Source organism: Bufo bufo, chromosome 6 (assembly GCF_905171765.1).
Source record: "Bufo bufo chromosome 6, aBufBuf1.1, whole genome shotgun sequence".
NCBI lineage: Eukaryota > Metazoa > Chordata > Amphibia > Anura > Bufonidae > Bufo > Bufo bufo.
The window spans coordinates 59,451,147-59,474,742 of NC_053394.1; the positions used below are offsets into that span (position 1 = coordinate 59,451,147).

Below are 23,596 nucleotides of genomic sequence, written 5' to 3' on the forward strand. Positions count from 1 at the left end.
ATTGGCACAGCTCTGTGTATGAGTATGAGGAGCATGGTATGAAGCAGCCGTATGAATGCAATCTGAAAGTGAGCAGAGTATTAATGTAATGCAACAGCGGACGCATGACCGCAGCTCTAGTAGTGAATGGCGTATAGAACAAAATGTAAATGCAGATGTGAGAGCAGCAGCGATCGATCAGCCAGGATTAATGTGCACAGTGGGAGGCCCCCCCTTAGGCAAGTGACAAACTACCCCACCGCCCCTCAGTCTTAGGCAAGTGACAAACTCAGCTCTGCTACATCTGCTACACCTACATTCCACTGGACCCACAGCCTGTCTAGCTATCCAAGGCATCACAAGGAACTGCAATTTGCCTAAGAATGAGGGGGGGGGGGGCAGTTTGTCACTTGCCTAAGACTGTGGGGGGCAGTTTGTCACTTGCCTAAGACTGAGGGGGGGGGGGCAGTTTGTCACTTGCCTAAGGGGGGGCCTCCCACTGTGCACATTAATCCTGGCTTATCAATCGCTGCTGGCCTGCTGCAGTCACATCTGATGAGACTGAGATTTCCTAATGGGGTATTGACTGGTCTGGGCTTATCAGGATCTCAGCGGCGCTCTGGGTCAGCCACCAGGCGGGTAAGGGGACTCACTCAGGCCAGGGACAGTCACTCACTGGACCGGACCAGGACCCCGGTCGGACGGTCAAGTCGTTTATCACGCCGCCGACGCCACGCTCACCTCAGTATATCAACACAGTCAGTCAGTGTCTCGCAGTCGCAGGATAGGAGAGAGGAGTCACTCGCAAGTTTGCAGCACCTCTGCACACAGCTTCCTCTTCCTGAACTGAAGCCGCTCCCCCTCCTCACTTCACCTGCCCTGCACAGTCAGTGCATGTGACGCAGGGCTCGCCTCTCAGCCTCCGCTCCGCCCCCTGTGAATCTGAATTCTGTTATCAGCTGCGGGCCATGTTCTCCTGGCTTGAAGGAGCCCCGTGGGCCCCCCTGACTTAGGGGCCCGATCGCAATTGCGACCGCTGCGACCCCTATAGCTACACCAGTGCTCCCCCCCTGTTTCAGACCCGGGGCTGGAACACATCTGGACATCAGACAATGTACCCGCGACAAGGCATCTGCATTTCCGATTTGGGTCCCTGCCCTGTGCTTTACCATAAACCGGTACTCTTATAGGGCTAAGAACCATCTTGTTACCCTCCTATTTTTTTCCTTATTCTCACACATCCATTTTAAGGTAGCGTGATCTGTGACCATTTCAATGTGACGGCCCAGCAAATAGTAGCGGAGTGTTTCCAGGGTCCATTTAATAGCGAGGCACTCTTTTTCCACAATTGCATACTTTTGCTCATGGTCATTAAGTTTCCTGCTCAGATATAGTACAGGATGTTCTTCCCCATCCCGTACCTGTGACAGTACTGCCCCCAGTCCCACCTCAGATGCATCCGTCTGTAGGACAAACCCTTTTTTTAAGTCTGGGGTTATCAGGACCTGCTGGGCGCACAGGAGGGTTTTTAGAGTCTGAAATGATTTTTCAGCCTCTGTTGACCACTTGACCATGACAGTCTTTTCCTTTTGTCAGGTCAGTTAACGGGGCTGCAAGGGAAGCAAAATTAAGTATAAATCGCCGGTAACAGCCTGTAATCCCCAAGAAGGTACGGACTTGTTTCTTGTTTACTGGTTGAAGCCATCTTTGTATCGCTTCAATTTTGTTTAACTGGGGCTTTACTAGGCCTCGGCCTATGATGTAACCTAGATACTTAGCATCTTCAAGACCAATGGCAAATTTTTTTGGATTGGCTGTGAAGCCTACCTCCCACAGTGAATTGATAACCGCCTGCACCCTAGGTAGATGGGATTTCCGGTCTGGACTTTGGATGATGATGTCATCCAGATATGCTGCTGCGTACAGTCTGTGGGGCCTTAGTATCTTATCCATCACCCTCTGGGGCTCCATGCAAGCCAAATGGTAAGACAGTATAATGGAACAACCCATCAGGAGTGGCAAAAGCAGTTTTCTCTTTGGCCTCATTTGTCAGGGAAATTTGCCATTATCCCTTGGTTAGGTCTAGAGTGGTTATATACCTGGCATTTCAGATCCTGTCAATGAGCTCATCAACACGTGGCATTGGGTAAGCATCAAACTTAGATATGACGTTCAACTTCCGAAAGTCATTGCAAAACCTCCAGCTTCCATCTGGTTTGGGGATCAGAATTATGGGGCTGGATCACTGGCTATGGGACTCTTCAATTACCCCAAGTTCCAACATTTTTCTCACTTCTTCAGACATAATCCCTCTCCTGGCCTCGGGTATTCTAAAGGGTCGCAGTTTAACCCTTTTTCCTGGGTCTGTAATGATGTCATGTTTTATGACAGAGGTGCGACCTGGGATCTCCGAGAAGAACTTCCTGTTCTTAAAGAGAATTTGTGTCTTGGCCAGGGAGTCCATTAGGGTTACCTCTGGCAACAGGGGCTTCCCAGAGCACCGCTGCTCTGGCGGGTAGGAGGTGTCGGCTTCAAGGGATAGTTGATCTTTCCACGGTTTTATAAGATTGATGTGGTATACTTGCTCAGGCTTCCTCTTACCTGGTTGACGGATTTTATAGTTTACCTCATTTACTCTCTCTATCACCTCAAAGTGGCCTTGCCACTTAGCCAGGAATTTACTCTCTACTGTAGGGATCCGCACCAGCACCCAGTCAAATGGCGCAAAGGTCCGTTCATGGGCACTGTGGTTATACACCCTTTGTTGTGCTCCTGGGTCTGGGCCATATGTTCTCGTACAATAGGCATCACCCAGCTACGATCTTGCATTTTTTCCACATGTTCAATGGGGGATAGTTTCTTCTTCCATGGTTTCTTTTGCTATGTCTAGCAGACCCCTAGGGTGGCGACCATATAGCAATTCAAACGGGGAGTAGCCCATAGATGACTGAGGAACTTCATGGAAGAAAAACATGAGATAGGGGAGAAGGAAATCCCAGTTTTTCCCATTTTTGTCCACTACTTTCTTAATCATGGCTTTTAGAGTTTTTGTTAAATCTCTCTACCAGTCCATCAGTCTGTGGATGGTAGACAGAGGTACGCAGCTGTTTAACTTGGAACAGTTTACATAACTCCTTCATGATGAGTGACATAAAGGGGGTACCCTGATCGGTTAGGATCTATTTTGGTAGTCCCACGCGACTAAACACCTGCACCAACTCTTTAGCTATGGCCTTGGATGATGTATTGCGTAAGGGTATAGCTTCTGGGCATCGAGTAGCATAGCCCATGATGATTACGAGAATATGTTGGCGGCCTCGCGCAGATCTTACAATATGTCCCACCAGGTCCATGGCTATTCTCTCAAATGGTATCTCAATGATTGATAGAGGTACCAGGGGGCTACGGTAGTGTGTCCTAGGAGCTGAAATTTGGCACTCTGGGCAGAAGTCACAATAATCTTTAACATTTTTATGGATCCCCGGCCAAAAGTACCTTTGAATGACTCTGTCTGTGGTCTTTTCAGCTCCCATAAGGTGACCATGAGCAATATCTAGTACCGTTCGTCGGTACACTTTAGAAACCAATAGTTGTTCCACCAGATCCTCTACCGCTTTTTACCACCTGGTACAATAATTTGTTTTTCACAACCATATGTGAGAAGCAAAGTCTGCTGTCGGGTTCCACCAGTTTACCATCGATAGACTTCACATTTTCTCTGGCTCTAGTAAGGGTGGGATCTTTTAATTGCTCAGCACCGAACATCTCTTTCCTTACTGCAAGGTCTGGCAAATTGTCATCAAGGGAGTCTTTTCTCTCGGGACTGCTCTTCTACCCCATCACTATAGGTCTCAGGCTCCCCCACCAGGACAGACAAGGGAAATGATTCATCAACAGAATTCCTTCTTAAAACTCCACCTCCTTCAATACCTGGTGGTAGGTCATCCCGTTGCTGATGGACATTTGAAAGTTTATTTTCCCATAGCTGCCAGAAATTAGGGAAATCCCTCCCCATGATGACACCATGAATTAACTTGGGCACTAAACCAACCCTAAATTTTTCTGTCCGGAACCGGGTATTTACATCTACCATAGCAGTGTGATAATTACGGGTGTCTCCATGTATGCAGGTTACCGCAATGGTCTCTGCTTGCCATTTCCTAGGATTTACCAAGTCCATTTTTACTAGGGTGACCAGACTGCCTGAGTCTAACAATGCACTCACATCTTTACCTTCCACAGTAAAAACACACATATTTGCCCCCCTCCTGTATTTGGAAATGCCACACACGCAAGCTGAACATACAGTGATAAACGGCGGTTTATAGAGGAGGCATCACACTGCATTGGTTCATCCGACATTGGGCAATTGGCAACAATATGACCTGGCATTTGACATTGGAAACATTTTATTAAGTCTCTATTAGGTCTCTTATAGGCCACAGACCTCCCTGGCACGGCTTGCCAGCGTCTAGAGCCTGGGCCTCCAGTCTCTCCACTTGCACCCACAGATATATCACCTCTGCCAGCCCCCTTTTCCCTTAGAACAGTCTTACCAGGTAATCTTGGAGTTCTCCGTTGCGGCGGCAGTAGCTCCTCTGCGGCTGTGTACCTCTCCACCATCTCCACCATCTGGTCAGCATTCTTGGGGTCACCATGGCTCACCCACTTGCGCAAGGTAACATGGAGGGCCCTTAAGTACTGGTCCATCACAACCCGCTCCACCATCTGGGGGCCTGTCAGGATCCCCGGCTGCAACCACTTCTTGGTCAGGTGAATGAGCTTGTGCATTTGGGAACGTGGAGGTTTATCCATGCTGTAGTCCTAGTTGTACACACGCTGTGCGCGGACCGAAAGAGTAACTCCAAGGCGTGTAAGGATCTCCTTTTTTAGCTTAACATAATCCATAGCATCACAATTCTCCAGGTCAAAATATGCCTTTTGGGGTTCTCCTGAAAGAAAGGGGTCCAACTGCCCACTGTACCTTTTGCCAACCCTCTCGCTCTGCAGTCCTTTCGAAGGTGGTCAGGTAGGCTTCGACGTCATTGGGGGTTTTCATCTTTTGCAAAAAGTGACTAGCCCTTATGGAGGAATGAGTGGCATCTGGGACCCGTCCCGCGACAGTGGTTAGTTGCTGCACCACAGCTGTTAAGGTCTCCCGGTCTTTTCTTTGCGCCTCTTGTGCAGCCTCCAGTTGGGCCGTCAGCCTGCGGCTGGTGTCCTCAAGCGCCTTTTGCTGTACTCTGGTAGCCTCCTGCTGCACTCGGGTAGCCTCCTGTTGAGATGCAACAGCTTGCAACATAGCTTTAACTACATCCTCCATATTCCAAGAGGCAGAAAACAGTCTTTGGTGCACTGCACAAAAAAAGAAAAAAAACTCTGGCCCTTTAAATGTACATTTTTTTTTATATGGCAGAATTTTTTTTTGCCCGCATCTTCCACCACTTGTAAGAGTTAGGTAGCGGGGTGGTCGATGAGCACGCTCTCTTGAGCACAGATTCCAGCAACCTCAGTTTTCCATCAACTGTCCAGATTTATAGCCAGCGGGTGATACATAAAATAAACATAAACAAACAAAATTCTATGCCTGTCCGGCTCTAACTGTACAATCAGGAACTCCTGACTAACCTGGTGCCAGCCTAACACTGGGCACCAAACATAGCCCTATTGTTTGTACCACTTGCTATACTCTCAAAGTCAGAGACGTGTCTCCATTCTCAGCATTATATCAGGCTAGCACACCTGAGTAGTGATTACCTGACAGACCAAAACCCGGACTGTCCAGATGGAGTGGAGGCCCACCCTTCTCTTCCCACTCCAGCAACACAGGCCCTAAAAACCCGGGTCTTTTTAAAAAAAAATTACACAAACCCGAATTGCAGAGACATCTGCGTAGACCTCTGCTGAACATTTCCCTGGTTGCTTTTTAAATGACAGAAGTGAGGAACCTTGGGCACACATAGACCCCATCCACTACTTCTCCAGACACTCTGTACAGTGGATATAAAAAGTCTACACACCCCTGTTAAAATGTCAGGTTTCTGTGCTGTAAAAAAATGAAACAAAGATAAATCATTTCAGAACTTTTTCCACCTTTAATATGACCTATAACCTGTACCACTCAATTGAAAAACAAACTGAAATCTTTTAGGTGGAGGGAAGAAAACAAAGAAAACTAAAATAATGTGGTTGCATAAGTGTGCACACCCTCTTATAACTGGGGATGTAGCTGTGTTCAGAATTAAGCAATCACATTCAAAATCCTGTTAAATAGGAGTCAGCATACACCTGCCATCATTTAAAGTGCCTCTGAATAACCCCAAATAAAGTTCAGCTACTCTAATTGGTCTTTCCTGAAATTTTCTTAGTCGCATCCCACAGCAAAAGCCATGGTCCACAGAGAGCTTCCAAAGCGTCAGAGGGATCTCATTGTTAAAAGGTATCAGTCAGGAGAAGGGTAAAAAAGAATTTCCAAGGCATTAGATATACCATGGAACCCAGTGAAGCGGAGAAAATATGGCACAACAGTGACATTACCAAGAACTGAACGTCCCTCCAAAATTGATGAAAAGACGAGAAGAAAACTGGTCTGGGAGGCTATCAAGAGGCCTACAGCAACATTAAAGGAGCTGCAGGAATATCTGTCAAGTACTGGCTGTGTGGTCCATGTGACAACAATCTCCCGTATTCTTCATATGTCCGGGCTATGGTGTAGAGTGGCAAGACGAAAGCCTTTTCTTACGAAAAAAAACATCCAAGCATACATCCAAATCAACAAAGGAATGGCTTCAGAGGAAGATTAAAGTTTTGGAATGGCCCAGCCAGAGCCCAGACCTGAATCCTATTGAAAATCTGTGGGGTGATCTGAAGAGGGCTGTCCACAGGAGATGCCCTCGCAATTTGACAGATTTGGAGTGTTTTTGCAAAGAAGAGTGGGCAAATCTTGCCATTTCAAAATGTGCCATGCTGATAGACTCATACCCAAAAAGACTGATTGCTATAATAAAATCAAAAGGTGCTTCAACAAAGTATTAGTTTAAGGATGTACACACTTATGCAACCATATTATTTTATTTTCATATTTTTTCTTCCCTCTACCTAAAAGATTTCAGTTTGTTTTTCATTTGAGTTGTACAGTTTATAGGTCACATTAATGGTGGAAAAAGTTCTGAAATGATTCATCTTTGTCTAATTTTTTTTACATCACAGAAACCTGACATTTTAACAGGGGTGTATATATATATATATATATATAGTTTCCAAAGATGAGGCAGCACTCCAATAGACGTAAAAAGTGGATCCTTTATTCCCCTCTGTGCAACGTTTCAACCGTCTCAATGCGGTCTTTCTCAAGCATAACAAAATGGTGTCATATAGGGGTATATATACCCACAATACATTGCAAATAATAAACGTGACAATTATACAATCTTAAGACAATATAGCATAATCAGTACATTATATAGTGTAAAAAGCCCCACATATTGTATAGCCAAGTGATCTATATTGCATAATATTTATCATAGTACAATACAGTGTACAAACACATTTGATCATTGTGATAACAATCAAATAAGTTAATTGACCAATATCCAATTCATCAAAGAAGTGTAACATCACCTGTGCATATAAATAAGTGCATATAGTTTAAAAACAAACTCACACCGGATCGTATGGGTCGGAGCGCCAAACTTCCGCGTCCTCACCGTCAAAGTGCGCATGTCCAAAGTCCCTGCCACGTCACCAGAAAGACGCCCCAAGCCGAGGAGCCAGGCGTCATCACCATGGAAACGTGTAAACACATGACCAGAGCGATAGACCCGTGACTCCTCAGGAGGGCGCGCCGGGTAGAACCACGCCCACAAGGCCGGACCCGCGTCGCCAGGCAACAGTGAAACACTGCTCCCCCGGCACCAGCAGTCCCGCAATGTGCATCGCGGTCCACCCACAGGCCACATGACAGGCACAGGCACCCGGGCACATAAAACGGCAGGAGAGGGGGAAATAACAGACGAGAGGAGAGAAAAAAGAGACACTGGCAACGCAACAATGAGCTATGTGGGTAGAAGGACCAAAAAAGGTCACTGTAATTTGTATATATATATATATATAAACCAGAGTGAACGTGGCTTGCATAAAGTATATCAGCACTGGAAAGAATAACCTGTGCCATACTTCCATAATAGGACCACAGGCCGGGGACCAAAAGGTCCCGCCGTTGTCACGGCAGAGACCCCGGTCCATGGAGGGCAAGGGATCAGAGACACGTCCATGCCACAGGTCCCAAAGCAATAAGACAGAAAACTATACATCTGTATGTAACAAATTGGTTATATATTAAATGACACCAATATAGAATTCACATACACCAGGACCTGACATATAGAGGGACAACAGGGAATAGCAAAAGGCCCCATCCTATACTACACTCCACTTAAAATCAACATTGAGACCATGGGGTCTCAGTGTGTTGAGACGATGGATCCATCTAAGCTCACGTTGTTTGAGAGCCAATGTCCTGTCTCCTCCCCTTCTAGACAGAGTAATGTGGTCCACTAACATAAATTTCAAATCCTTCTCCCTGTGATTGGCCTCGACAAAGTGTTTAGGCACGGGCAGATCTTTTCTTTTTTGTCTGATGGAAAAACGATGATTGTTCAAACGTGCCTTCATGTCACAAGTGGTCTCCCCAACATAGAGGAGGCCACAAGGACAGGAGAGCACGTAGATCACATATGAACTATTGCATGTCAAGAAATGTCCAATCCCATACTGGGTCCCCGTAATAGGATGAGTAAACTTCCCCCCCTTGGTCATATAAGCGCAATTGACGCAGCCAAGGCAGGGATAGGAATCTACCCTACGAGGGCCAATATGAGACTGTACTAAAGTCTTGACAGGAATGTCCGCTCGGACCAACTTGTCCCGGAAGTTGGCAGGACGTCTGTAGGAAAGCAGAGGTGGCACTGTCAAAGACATAACATTAGAAAAATTGCTCTTAAGTATTGCCCAGTGCTTACGGACAATCTGAGCAATCTGAACACTTTGTTCCGAATAAGTTGATATAAAAGGTATCCTCTCAACTTTATTTTGTGTAGCACCTAGAGATATCTGTGGATCTTTCACTTTATTGAGGTGTTTATTGATCACCCGAGTAGGGTAACCACGTTCCCCAAACTTGTGCATCATCTGAGAGAAACGAGTCGGGAGTAAATCTGGATCCTGCACCACCCTCTTAACCCTGAGTAGTTGACTGTAGGGTACAGAATTAATGATAGATCTTGGGTGACAGCTGCCATAATGCAGCAATGTATTACAATCGGTGGGCTTCGTGAAGATGTCAGTGGATAAATGGTCACCCACTATGGTAACTGTCATGTCTAGAAATTGGACATGTGAACTCGAGTGTACAAGGGTAAACATGATATTTGGGTCCATGTGGTTCAAAAAGTCATGAAAGCTCCCAAGAGAGAGAGAGTCACCAGACCAGATGAGGAAGACGTCATCTATGTATCGCCACCACCCCAGCACATGGCTGAAGTGGTGGGACACATAGACAAGGTCCTCCTCGAGGGCCGCCATGAAGACATTGGCATAAGTCGGTGCCACATTAGACCCCATGGCGGTCCCTCGTAACTGGAGATAGAAGCTATCCATGAATAGGAAATAGTTGTTCCTCAAAATCAAATCCAATAACTGGACAAAAAAATCCTGACAAGATAGTGAATAGTTGTTGCCAGATAGCTGTCTCCGAACCGCAGCCAACCCCCTGTCATGGTCAATGGAGGTATATAGGCTAGTGACATCAAAGGATGCATGGAACACTTGTCCAAATTCATCAAGGATCAGGAGTCAACTAAAAGGAAGAAATGGCAGCGGGACGCCGATGATTATGCTAAAGGCAAAATCTATACATGGCAAAATGATACACCTCAGAGACAGTTTCCTCCACACCGTCCGAATAACAAAAAACACCTCCAGTCGGGACAGCCTGGGCCAGTGGCCACCAACAATCCGGTATCTACTAAATCTTTTTTAGTGATAGGTCCTGTGACGGTCAGAGATCCAGACGGGGTGGCAGAAGACACCACAGATAGCGGAATTCCCAGGTCTCCAAAAGTGACCAAACCTATGGCACTGCGCAGAAAGGGGAATCAGGCCCTATGTTGAATAGTAATGTTTCTACTGTGGTAAATATTTCTTCTGTACCTTTATCTGATGTGCAAATTAATGTACTGTCCAAGGGCCTTTCATTTTGTCCATCTACCAAGGTTGACTGGTTCCATCTGGAGGTCGACCTGCAGCGCCTATACAGGAACATCGAACTTAAGGTATGGTTTGCAGGTCGCCCTCCAGTGGAGCAGTCGACTGTAGGATCTATTGACACTGAATTGAGACTTAAATCTTTTGGGCTTTTTAATAGGAGTGATTTTTCACCTCATAATAATTCATCTGCATTGGACACATTTAGGAAGGCTGTCTCCATTGATATAGCCGCCCTACGTGAGAAGGTTACCAATGTGCCCCTTAGACATCCTAACATGACTACTTCTGAGATGGTTACTTTGGAGGGTTTGTGCCATGACGGCAGCCTCACCATCAAACCGGCGGATAAGGGTGGTGCGGTTGTTGTCATGGACACCCCCAAATACATTCAGGAGATTAGAAGACAATTGGGCGATTCGAGTGTATACAGGGTATTAACTGGGGATCCTAGGTTTGATATAGTTAGACGCATCAAGGGTGTCCTTGACACAGCTTTGAGTCGGGACATTATTGATGGTGAGCTCTATTCCTTCCTAACTGTATCTCAGCCACGCACACCAGTTATATATGTTCTTCCCAAAATTCATAAGTCATTGTTGGACCCACCAGGTCGCCCCATTGTTGCGGGCACCGGATCCATTTTTTCTAACATCTCAATTTTCTTAGATCGAGTACTTCGACACTATGCGATAAGCGCCAGGTCCTACATTAGGGACACTGGCGACTTTCTGGACAAGATCTCTGACATTGTGCTGCCAGATGGTTGTCTCCTGGCATCCTTTGATGTCACTAGCCTATATACCTCCATTGACCATGACAGGGGGTTGGCTGCGGTTCGGAGACAGCTATCTGGCAACAACTATTCACTATCTTGTCAGGATTTTTTTGTCCAGTTATTGGATTTGATTTTGAGGAACAACTATTTCCTATTCATGGATAGCTTCTATCTCCAGTTACGAGGGACCGCCATGGGGTCTAATGTGGCACCGACTTATGCCAATGTCTTCATGGCGGCCCTCGAGGAGGACCTTGTCTATGTGTCCCACCACTTCAGCCATGTGCTGGGGTGGTGGCGATACATAGATGACGTCTTCCTCATCTGGTCTGGTGACTCTCTCTCTCTTGGGAGCTTTCATGACTTTTTGAACCACATGGACCCAAATATCATGTTTACCCTTGTACACTCGAGTTCACATGTCCAATTTCTAGACATGACAGTTACCATAGTGGGTGACCATTTATCCACTGACATCTTCACGAAGCCCACCGATTGTAATACATTGCTGCATTATGGCAGCTGTCACCCAAGATCTATCATTAATTCTGTACCCTACAGTCAACTACTCAGGGTTAAGAGGGTGGTGCAGGATCCAGATTTACTCCCGACTCGTTTCTCTCAGATGATGCACAAGTTTAGGGAACGTGGTTACCCTACTCGGGTGATCAATAAACACCTCAATAAAGTGAAAGATCCACAGATATCTCTAGGTGCTACACAAAATAAAGTTGAGAGGATACCTTTTATATCAACTTATTCGGAACAAAGTGTTCAGATTGCTCAGATTGTCCGTAAGCACTGGGCAATACTTAAGAGCAATTTTTCTAATGTTATGTCTTTGACAGTGCCACCTCTGCTTTCCTACAGACGTCCTGCCAACTTCCGGGACAAGTTGGTCCGAGCGGACATTCCTGTCAAGACTTTAGTACAGTCTCATATTGGCCCTCATAGGGTAGGTTCCTATCCCTGCCTTGGCTGCGTCAATTGCGCTTATATGACCAAGGGGGAGAAGTTTACTCATCCTATTACGGGGACCCAGTATGGGATTGGACATTTCTTGACATGCAATAGTTCATATGTGATCTACGTGCTCTCCTGTCCTTGTGGCCTCCTCTATGTTGGGGAGACCACTTGTGACATGAAGGCACGTTTGAACAATCATCGTTTTTCCATCAGACAAAAAAGAAAAGATCTGCCCGTGCCTAAACACTTTGTCGAGGCCAATCACAGGGAGAAGGATTTGAAATTTATGTTAGTGGACCACATTACTCTGTCTAGAAGGGGAGGAGACAGGACATTGGCTCTCAAACAACGTGAGCTTAGATGGATCCATCGTCTCAACACACTGAGACCCCATGGTCTCAATGTTGATTTTAAGTGGAGTGTAGTATAGGATGGGGCCTTTTGCTATTCCCTGTTGTCCCTCTATATGTCAGGTCCTGGTGTATGTGAATTCTATATTGGTGTCATTTAATATATAACCAATTTGTTACATACAGATGTATAGTTTTCTGTCTTATTGCTTTGGGACCTGTGGCATGGACGTGTCTCTGATCCCTTGCCCTCCATGGACCGGGGTCTCTGCCGTGACAACGGCGGGACCTTTTGGTCCCCGGCCTGTGGTCCTATTATGGAAGTATGGCACAGGTTATTCTTTCCAGTGCTGATATACTTTATGCAAGCCACGTTCACTCTGGTTTATATATATATATATACAAATTACAGTGACCTTTTTTGGTCCTTCTACCCACATAGCTCATTGTTGCGTTGCCAGTGTCTCTTTTTTCTCTCCTCTCGTCTGTTATTTCCCCCTCTCCTGCCGTTTTATGTGCCCGGGTGCCTGTGCCTGTCATGTGGCCTGTGGGTGGACCGCGATGCACATTGCGGGACTGCTGGTGCCGGGGGAGCAGTGTTTCACTGTTGCCTGGCGACGCGGGTCCGGCCTTGTGGGCGTGGTTCTACCCGGCGCGCCCTCCTGAGGAGTCACGGGTCTATCGCTCTGGTCATGTGTTTACACGTTTCCATGGTGATGACGCCTGGCTCCTCGGCTTGGGGCGTCTTTCTGGTGACGTGGCAGGGACTTTGGACATGCGCACTTTGACGGTGAGGACGCGGAAGTTTGGCGCTCCGACCCATACGATCCGGTGTGAGTTTGTTTTTAAACTATATGCACTTATTTATATGCACAGGTGATGTTACACTTCTTTGATGAATTGGATATTGGTCAATTAACTTATTTGATTGTTATCACAATGATCAAATGTGTTTGTACACTGTATTGTACTATGATAAATATTATGCAATATAGATCACTTGGCTATACAATATGTGGGGCTTTTTACACTATATAATGTACTGTTTATGCTATATTGTCTTAAGATTGTATAATTGTCACGTTTATTATTTGCAATGTATTGTGGGTATATATACCCCTATATGACACCATTTTGTTATGCTTGAGAAAGACCGCATTGAGACGGTTGAAACGTTGCACAGAGGGGAATAAAGGATCCACTTTTTACGTCTATTGGAGTGCTGCCTCATCTTTGGAAACTATACTTATTCATAGCCGTCTTAGCCTGCGGCTGAGAGGACTTGCACCCACTGTTTTTTGGTCTTGTGCTGCTGAGCTTCGTTTTTGGTTTCTATATATATATATACAGTATATATATATATATATATTTGTGGTCATGGCTACGGCAGAGAGCTAGCGCCCCGAAACGTGCCGAGACCTGACAGAGGAAACCAACCTGCCTAACTAATATGGCTGGAGAGGTGCCCTTAGCCATGCCGCGGGTAAGCCTAAAAGGGGGTATACCCTGAGGAGTATGGAAAGAAAAGGGGAGGGAGGGTGGGGCACCGAAAACGCACGCAAATGAGGAGAGAGCGTGCCTCCTTTTAAGCACGCCTACGCCCCTCCCACAAATGCAGGCTGACATGTCAGCCTTAAGCTACTTGTGGTCATGGCTACGGCAGAGAGCTAGCGCCCCAAAACGTGCCGAGACCTGACAGAGGAAACCAACCTGCCTAACTAATATGGCTGGAGAGGTGCCCTTAGCCATGCCGCGGGTAAGCCTAAAAGGGGGCAAAAACACACACGAGTAGGGAGAGAAAACCTTTATTGCAGCGGACCAAGTTACAATACCAAACTGTGGAATGCCTGGGATATCTCGGCCTGAGGGTTAGGTATGTAGCGTGTGAAGCATGAGGAGCGCCAGCGACCCATTTTGCGGATGACGTGGCCGGGGACGTTGTGCTTTGAAGCCGCGGATGCAGCTCCAATACGGAAGCAGTGCCCTGAAATGGCCTTGGGGTCGAAACCCAAGCCCGTCGCCAGGGTGCGAACGTGCGAGATGAACTGCGAGGCCGTGAGGGCCGAGGCCTGAAACGGGAGCAATGGGCGGTCAGGGGCGGAGTCCCCCAGAGCCGCCAGCAGACTCCTGAGTACCTGGACCGGGCACCATGCGTTAGTGGACTGGAAGAACTTTACCTCCACTGGTGGTCCCACCTGCGAGGTTTTGGAAGTGAGGAAGTGTAAAGAGAAATGGTCGTGGTGCCATACTAGCTGACCCCTGGTTAGACCCTTGGACCTGGCTGAAGTGTGGGTGAATTCGCCGGGTCTTAAGAACCCATAGAAACTAAGGTACATTGCGGCCTTGATGACCGTGCTGGGAAGGAGCCCAAAAGGAAGACCATCTAGGGAGGTTGAAAGTTTCCTGAATAATTCCCCTGACACGGGCTGCCTGCCCGGGACGGCTGCGTGACCACTCTTCTGAACACCCCTGAGTGTTGCCCTGACTGCTTGGGACAGAAAAACCGACCTACTTTCGTGGTCCTCCAACATGAGGAAATGTTGGACACCGGCCAAATACAGCCTGATGGTATTGAAGGATAGCTTTAGATCTATGTGACAGTAGGCTATGAAAGCTGTGATATAAGTGGTCTTGTCAGTGTCTTGTCTCGGATGTAGGACCATGAACCTGTTGAAGGTGTTCCAAGCGGTCCTGTAGTTTCTGGCAGTATTACAAGATAAAGATTTTCGCATCAAAGACTTTGCTGAAGCAATGAAACGGTTTAATCCATCACCAGATTTTGAAACAACGGAGGAGGGATCCCCACTCGGTCTGCCGCTGGCATGACCTGAAAGAAAGTTTTGAAATTAAAGCGGGACAAGGCGTCTGCGGCCACATTATGAACATCCTGAATGTGCCGGCACGCCACATGGAAGTTGTATTCCAGCGAGAGCCAGACCAGCCTGCGGACAAAAGACATTATCTGGGGTGACTGCGACCTGCCCTTGGTGATAATGTCCACCACTGTCTGGTTGTCAGTGACGAACGCCACGGAAGAGTTGGCCCACTGGCTGCCCCAAACCTGGGCCGCCGCTACGATTGGATAAAATTCCAACAACGGGGATGATTTTAAAGCGCCTCTGGCTGATGAAACCTCGGGTGGCCAGGGGCCCGCAAACCATTGATTTCCACAGATCGCCGCGAAACCTCCGGAGGCAGCGGCGTCCGAAAAAATCAAGGTGGATGCTGGCCCCAGCTGAGGTTCGAATAAAGAGACTCCGTTCCAAGATGCCATGAAGTCCTTCCACATGGCCAGATCGGCCATGGCTTGGGCGTCCAGAGTGATGAGGCTGTCTTGCCCGGGGGCTGAGGGGAGTAACTGAAGGAGCCTGGACATGAAGGCCCTGCCCTGGGGCATGACTTTGGTGGCAAAATTGAGCATGCCTAGTAGGGACTGCAACTCGACCTTGGCGCACGTCCTGCTGCCTGCTGCCTTTGAGATGGCCTCCTTGATTTTTGCTAACTTCTCAGCTGGCAACCTGGCCTCCATCTTCCCTGTGTCCAGGATTATGCCCAGGAAGGCAATTACCGTCGCGGGGCCTTCCGTTTTTGAGGGTGCCACCAGAACATTGAGTTGGCCGAACAGCCGCAGCAGAGCCTGGAGCTTGCATGGCTGGCGGTCTGGGCTTTCGATTAGAAGAAAGTCATCCAAGTAATGGATGACCAGAGGGCAATCGCAGTGGTTGACCAGGATCCAGTGCAATGCCTGAGCGAACTGGTCGAACAGCCAGGGGCTGCTCTTGGACCCGAACGTCAGGCGATTGGCAAAGAAAAACTGGTCTTGCCACTTGATGCCATAGAACCTCCAAAGCTGTGGATGAATGGGCAGCAATTTAAAGGCATCGGCGATGTCCGTCTTGGCCAACCATTCCCTCCGACCAACTTGGAGAATCAGTTGAATGGCCTCGTCTATGGTGGCGTAACTCATGGAAAACTCCTCGGATGGCACTAAGGAGTTAAGACTGGGTGTGCTGGAGCCATGAGGTGCCGACAAGTCATAGATGAGATGTTTTTTATTTGTGAACTGCTTGGACACAATACCAATGGGGTTAATCCTCCAGAGGTCAAACGGTATGAAGGGAAAGGGGCCGATGAGAAACCCCTTCTCCAATTCTGACTTGATCAGAGTCCCCACCGGCTCGGGATCCCTGGTTGCGGACAGCAGATTGGGCCCTTCCCAAGAGGCTTGTGGGAGAGCTACCAGACCTGTGTGGAACCCGGTGGTGAACCCGGAAACCAGGAACTGAGGGCTGTGATGATTGCGCAACAGGGATTCTAGCAGAACCACATTGACCCCGCTTAGTCAGGATGGCCTTGCTCTTTGTGGACACGCCGTCTGTGGGTGAGCCATGAAACAGCCTGCGCACACATGAAGGGCCCTGCATTTGTTGTAGTAACAAGCCTCCTGATTGAAATTATTACAAACCTGGCTGTTGCCCAGGAAGACTATTGGCCGTCCTAGTTTGTCCGTGGCTGAGCCAGACCGTTGGAGGGACCCAGAGCTACTGCGAAGGGATCTGCCCTGGGACGTGGAGGGACCTGTATTGGGGCACCAATCAGCGGAGTGGGCGATGGACTGGCATGACGCACACGCCGGGGCCCTGAGGCCCGCGAAATGCCGGCAGAAAAGGTCCATATCCATGGCCGCCCAGTTCGTGATGTGCTGGAATTGGACCAGTGCGGCGGGGGCTTTGGCTGAAAAGGAGCGATGATAATCGTAGAATGCCTGCCCACTGTACTTGTGGCCCAAGTCCGTGACCCTGTAAAGGTACGTGTCCAACTCCTCCCGCCTCTCAGGATGGACAGAGCAGATGACATCCCTGAATAAACTAAACGCGAGGACGAACTCCGTGATGGTTAATTTTTTGTTTAGGCGGGGATCCCTAGCTTTGAGGACGATGGACATGTCGCCGCAAGCTATGGTTTTGCTCTCTACCGTGTCGTGGGGAGCTATCAGGATGGATGCCAGATTGACGTCCTTGCCCTCTAAAATATCCTTTTTGATGTTGCTGGGGATGAAGTGGGCTGGAGCTACCTCAGGTGCGCAAAGGACCCTACCTGGGGGAACGAGCCCTGCAGTGGAGGCTACAGGCAAAGGTGAAGCGGAACGTTCGGATGCCAGCCCCTGGTGGGATTCGACGGCCAGGAGTCTGGACTGCACGTCCGAGACTGAGGAGGCAATGGTGTTCATCATGGCATGTAACTGTGTCAGAGACACTTGCAAAGTGGACATGGAGACTTGCTCCAAGTCCGGGGCCGCTGGTTCAGCCATGAGCAGTCTATATAATTCTGCTTTCCGGGCGGAAGCAGGGTGTTGGGTCCCTCTCCTGTTGAGTTCCGCAATTAATTTCGCAATTGTCCAACTCCTTAGTGATGAGGAGCTGGGCCGATCGGATGCGGGTGTCTCAGGAATTGATAGGGCTTCCTCGATGTTCGAAATATGCGACATACTGCAGCTGTGAGGTGACAAACAAAAATTAATAGCTGAGCTGGAGGCCCCGTATTTACGAAGGCGACACCCGAGCCGTGAATGGTGGTAAAAGAAAACTAGGGTGGGCGAGTGCCTAGTGCTGTAAAACGGGCGCTACTGTGGAGGACCTTGCCAGACTAAGGCGTGAAATGACGTAAGAGCTACAAGGACGTGGTTTCCGACAGGGAGTTTAAAAACATAAAAATTGAACATCAAACCTGGAATCGTACCGTAGGAAAAGAATATGGATCGAGTCTGAAAAACGTGACAGGCGACAGAAATAGTAATTAACAGCGTGAACCTGATATGTAACAGGTAACGGATGAAATGCTATGAACGTAAGCCCGAAGCGTAACGGGCAACAGATGATAAAATAGAAACGTAAGCCTGAAACGTAACAGGCAACAGTCATGGTACAGTAGAAATGTAAGCCTGAAACGTAACAGGCAACAGTCATGATATATTAGAAACGTAAGCCTGAAGCGCAACAGGCAACAATCATGGTATGTTAGAAACGTAAGCCTGAAACGTAACAGGCAACAGATAAGAAAAAACGTAAGCCTGAAACGTAACAGGCAACAGTCATGGTACAGTAGAAATGTAAGCCTGAAACGTAACAGGCAACAGTCTTGATATATTAGAAACGTAAGCCTGAAGCGCAACAGGCAACAACCATGGTATGTTAGAAACGTAAGCCTGAAACGTAACAGGCAACAGATAAGTGAAAACGTAAGCCTGAAACGTAACAGGCAACAAATGATACATTGCAATATGTGAGCCGCTTGAAGCGTGACTGGCAACAGATGAGAGATGACGTGAGCTTGAACGTGACAGGCGACAGATGATACGTTTGAACAAAAAACGTGAGCCTGAACCGTGGCAGGCACCCGACATGGTGGGACGTGAACGTAAGCCTGGAGCGTGCCAGGCTGAAAGGTCAACAACACGTGAATCTGAAAGTGTCAGGCCAATGAGGAAGAAGGAGCGAACGCCTGGGCGGAACAGGCCGTGGATGGCAAGAGGCGAGAATCGAACATCGATACCTAGGCCTGACACGTAACAGCAACAGCGTGCTATTGACCAACATGATAGTGAAGCAAACATGGTGACATGGACAGGACGTAATCTGAGCCGTGACTGGAGACCACCCGATGACTACGAAGTGACCCTGACGCGGGTGACAAGAAGGTTTGGAAGTTGCATTGCAGCGTAGACTGAGACACGGCGAGTGTGTGGGAAGAGCAACAGTTACCGGAAATATCCGTGGATGTGGCGAAGTGAAAGAGCAATGGTTGGATCAGACGGCACCAATGAGAGCAACCTGGCTGACGAGCGCCCCTAGAGTGACGCTGCACCCGTGGTCTGCAAAACAATTGTTGACGTGAGGGGGGGAATATGCAGACCAGAACGCGCCCGCCAATAACTTGACATATATGTACGTGACTTAATAATTTGATTTGTGTCTAGGGAGGAGAATGGTACTGGGACTAGGATGACAGACACTGTCTGACATTCCTGGTGTTTGCGCATGACCTCAGCGGAGCCTGAGACCAGGGTGCAGTTCATGATTTAAATGTGTTTCCCTTTTTTTTTTTTTACTGAACTAACAACCGCCGGCCGCCGGCCATCAGCTGCGGTGGAGTGGAAGCGGCACCCCCGGCGCGGCCCCGGCTCAGGACGGACCCATCTCCTGGGTGACAGGGCCGGACCGGAATGAGAGCAAGCCGCTGCCGCGCCCGGAGCCGAGAAGGGGAGCCCATCACGTGATTCACATCCTGCCCGAACACTCCCGTGGAGCCACACCCCCCCCCCCCACTGCACCACCGGCACCACCCCACCCCCAGCGGGTGTGCAGGGCAAGGGAAGTACCGGCGATGCGACAGGAACGCAGACCGAACCAGGGAGAGAGAGCCCGGGCAGCCGAATCATGTGACCACAGGGGGGAGGACCCCCACGGCGTTGCCGAGTAACAGAGACGCCGTGCAGACCGGGGCTGAGCCAGAGGGACAGCCGGCCACGAGCCAACAATGGGACAGCAACCGGATGCGGCGCGCCCCGGAGCCTGGGAGGCAGTCGTGCCTTGTGGGTGCAGGAGGAGGACACTAACGTCGTTGCTGGGCAACAAGGACGCTGCGGCGGACCCCCCCCCTGTGTTCTGCGCCGGAAGCGGAGGTCGGTCGTAAGGGAGATGCCTGGAATGGAGCGCCGCGGCGTGGAGGGTGAGTGACGGTAGTGGATATAAGAGAACTTACCCGGCCGTCAAGTGCGGAAGACGGAGGACCGGAGGCACTATGACGGGACTTACTTACCTGTCGAGCGGCGCTGTTGTAAGGGGCGTAACGTTCGTGGCGGGAAGGCACCGAAAACGCATGCAAATGAGGAGAGGGCGTGCCTCCTTTTAAGCGCGCCTACGCACCTCCCACAAATGCAGGCTGACATGTCAGCCTTAAGCTACATATATACAGGGAGTGCAGAATTATTAGGCAAGTTGTATTTTTGAGGATTAATTTTATTATTGAACAACAACCATGTTCTCAATGAACCCAAAAAACTCATTAATATCAAAGCTGAATATTTTTGGAAGTAGTTTTTAGTTTGTTTTTAGTTTTAGCTATTTTAGGGGGATATCTGTGTGTGCAGGTGACTATTACTGTGCATAATTATTAGGCAACTTAACAAAAAACAAATATATACCCATTTCAATTATTTATTTTTACCAGTGAAACCAATATAACATCTCAACATTCACAAATATACATTTCTGACATTCAAAAACAAAACAAAAACAAATCAGTGACCAATATAGCCACCTTTCTTTGCAAGGACACTCAAAAGCCTGCCATCCATGGATTCTGTCAGTGTTTTGATCTGTTCACCATCAACATTGCGTGCAGCAGCAACCACAGCCTCCCAGACACTGATCAGAGAGGTGTACTGTTTTCCCTCCTTGTAAATCTCACATTTGATGATGGACCACAGGTTCTCAATGGGGTTCAGATCAGGTGAACAAGGAGGCCATGTCATTAGATTTTCTTCTTTTATACCCTTTCTTGCCAGCCACGCTGTGGAGTACTTGGACGCGTGTGATGGAGCATTGTCCTGCATGAAAATCATGTTTTTCTTGAAGGATGTAGACTTCTTCCTGTACCACTGCTTGAAGAAGGTGTCTTCCAGAAACTGGCAGTAGGACTGGGAGTTGAGCTTGACTCCATCCTCAACCCGAAAAGGCCCCACAAGCTCATCTTTGATGATACCAGCCCAAACCAGTACTCCACCTCCACCTTGCTGGCGTCTGAGTCGGACTGGAGCTCTCTGCCCTTTACCAATCCAGCCACGGGCCCATCCATCTGGCCCATCAAGACTCACTCTCATTTCATCAGTCCATAAAACCTTAGAAAAATCAGTCTTGAGATATTTCTTGGCCCAGTCTTGACGTTTCAGCTTGTGTGTCTTGTTCAGTGGTGGTCGTCTTTCAGCCTTTCTTACCTTGGCCATGTCTCTGAGTATTGCACACCTTGTGCTTTTGGGCACTCCAGTGATGTTGCAGCTCTGAAATATGGCCAAACTGGTGGCAAGTGGCATCTTGGCAGCTGCACGCTTGACTTTTCTCAGTTCATGGGCAGTTATTTTGTGCCTTGGTTTTTCCACACGCTTCTTGCGACCCTGTTGACTATTTTGAATGAAACGCTTGATTGTTCGATGATCACGCTTCAGAAGCTTTGCAATTTTAAGAGTGCTGCATCCCTCTGCAAGATATCTCACTATTTTTGACTTTTCTGAGCCTGTCAAGTCCTTCTTTTGACCCATTTTGCCAAAGGAAAGGAAGTTGCCTAATAATTATGCACACCTGATATAGGGTGTTGATGTCATTAGACCACACCCCTTCTCATTACAGAGATGCACATCACCTAATATGCTTAATTGGTAGTAGGCTTTCGAGCCTATACAGCTTGGAGTAAGACAACATGCATAAAGAGGATGATGTGGTCAAAATACTCATTTGCCTAATAATTCTGCACGCAGTGTATATATATATATATATATATATATATATAGTTTTATGGGGGAAAATCAGTTAATCTTGTAATTTATAGATTTGGATCTCAGTTTTTTTCTGATTTCAGTGTGTTACCAGTGATTGATACCATTCTCTGTGTAAGTGTGTATACAGAGATAGCTGTCAGTCACTTATAGTTGTACACAGGGGAGGTGTTATCAGTTATTGATAGTATTCTCTGTGTAATTGTGTATACAGAGATAGCTGAACACGGGGAGGTCTTCTGTATAGAAAGGAGCAGAGATATAAATGTATAATTTTCTGTACCAATCTGTTCAGCTTCAAAACATGCTGCAAGCAGAATGTGCTTGCAGTTCATTTGGTGATTAGGTCCTCTCTAACTCTTCGGGGTGCATTCACATGACTGTATGCATTTTGCTGGCTACAAAACGAAGATTGCAAAAAAACAAATCCTATGTTGCATCTTTTTTTTTTTTTTTGCAGACGCCATTGTAGCAGATGCCTATTCTTATCCGCAAAACCAAGAAGAATAGGACATGTTCTTATTATTATTTTGGGACTGCTGGAAGACATACGAATGCCGAGGCAGCAAAAGGGTGAGCTGTCCGCATTTTTTGGCTCCCCATTGAAATTAATGGGTCCACATCCAAATCCACAAAAGATGCCAGATATAGAATGTGCCACTATTGGATGGGTCACAGAGGTTTCCCTCCATTCGTTGCTTCCTAGGACAAGTGCAGTGAGAGGAGGTGCACTATTTCTTGCCTGGAGGAACTCCCTATATCGTGGTGATCCTATATGTTGGTAGTTTTTGGGTGTCCTTGATGCTAGTGGTTGTATGGGTGCCTGGCATTAGGTATAGTAGTGCAGTGGCCAGCGTATGGTGTGGCATAAGGTCAAGACACAAGGCCAAAGGTAGAAGAATAAACATCTCTTTTTTACTTTAGTGTAAAATAGGAGGAGTTGTAATAAATCCACAATAATCTGTACACAGTGCAAATCCTATCCCCAGATGGCAAGGTATGAATGCTGGTAAAGTGGCAAATAATGGCACTTGTGGTATGCTATCTTGCTAGAGTCTCTCTCTCTCATCTCTGGCTGCTATTTGTAATCTGGCAATTATGGCTGTAGTGTCCAAGATGTCGCCAAGATGTGGTTAGAGTGTGAAGGGTGCCATAACTGTATCACTCACAAGCAGCAATGTTGTGGTTAGCTGTAGTCCACAGGTTAACTTGCTGACTCTTATGGTTGGCCATGCATATTCTACGTTCTTCTTCTTTCCCTTTTGCTTGTGGTAGCAGAAGCAGTAACTCCAGAGAGTTTGGTTAGTCTCGGAATCCTTAGGCCTAAGGAGTAGAAAAGCACATAGACTTGCTTCCTCCCTCCTCACTGACTAAACTAGAAATCTCCCTCCATACAGGATGTCGGACCATCCCACTCCTGCCAAGAGAGGAGGAACAAGGTGATTAACCTGTCCCTGCCAACTACATGCAGACATGCAAGACCTGCTAAAATGTGAAGTTTCACGTATTGCACCAAAATATTAGCATCATTAGTGCCGATTAGCGCAATCGCGAATATATTGGAGCACTCTAAGTGCATATAAAGCCATTTCTAATGTTCTGCCATGCCAACTATTTTCTCCAGTCTCAGGAAACTTCTAGCAGCTTGGAAAATGTAGCAAAAGTGACCCACGCCTGTATTTTGCGCGCATTACGCGAATATTACATTTC

At 47.7% G+C, this 23,596-nt stretch overlaps 1 long non-coding RNA gene across 1 annotated transcript; it reads right to left on the reverse strand.

The window, feature by feature from the left end:
• Positions 1-939: 939 nt before the first annotated feature.
• On the reverse strand, positions 940-16,881 carry LOC121005921. The gene is made up of 3 exons (XR_005779981.1): positions 16,872-16,881; positions 13,368-13,378; positions 940-1,041 (listed from the first exon to the last, which is right to left on the reverse strand). It is a non-coding gene; the product is annotated as an uncharacterized LOC121005921 (long non-coding RNA).
• Positions 16,882-23,596: the final 6,715 nt, after the last annotated feature.